Source organism: Hippoglossus stenolepis, chromosome 1 (assembly GCF_022539355.2).
Source record: "Hippoglossus stenolepis isolate QCI-W04-F060 chromosome 1, HSTE1.2, whole genome shotgun sequence".
NCBI lineage: Eukaryota > Metazoa > Chordata > Actinopteri > Pleuronectiformes > Pleuronectidae > Hippoglossus > Hippoglossus stenolepis.
Genome location: NC_061483.1, coordinates 31324659 through 31325356, shown reverse-complemented (window position 1 = coordinate 31325356; position 698 = coordinate 31324659).

Sequence of the window (698 nt, the reverse complement as noted above, 5' to 3'; positions counted from 1 at the left end):
GCGCGCACACACCAAATGGGACAATGCTGCGCGCGTACAGAGCACTGACGAAACCACACACACACACACACACAGTCTCTCTCTCTCTCTCTCTCTCTCTCTCTCTCTCTCTCTCTCTCTCTCTTCTCTCTCCTACACACCTATAAATATATTCTTCGTGTGCGTTGTTACGCGTCCACAACCTCCTTCACCTAAACACACTGTTGTATATGTGAGTGTGTGTGTGTGTGTGTGTGTGTGTGTGTGTGTGTGTGTGTGGTCTCAGTGAGTTTTTCTGTTTTCAGTCTTTATTCAGATTAGAGCCCAAAACCAAACGGTCCATTGAGCAGCAGCTGTGTGTGTGGCTGAAACACCTTGTTGATGAGAGGTCAGAAGAGTCCCAGTGGTTGTCTAAGTTAGCGTAGCCCATCTGTAACTCTCACATATAAATACTCTCAACAACTGTGGTGACCAGAGAAGCCCCTCAGAATAAACAACATGTTGAACCTGGAGGTGGATGGTTCTACAGCAGCAGAGACCACATCAGGCTCCTCTCCTGTCAGCCAACAACAGAAGAGTGAGGCTGCAGTGACACAGACTCACCAACACTGGACAGTTGAAGACTAAACAACGTAGCCTGGTCTGATGAGTCTGGATTTCTGCTGAGGCTGCAGATGGTAGAGTCACCACCTGGAGTCAACAGCATGAATCCATAGAGA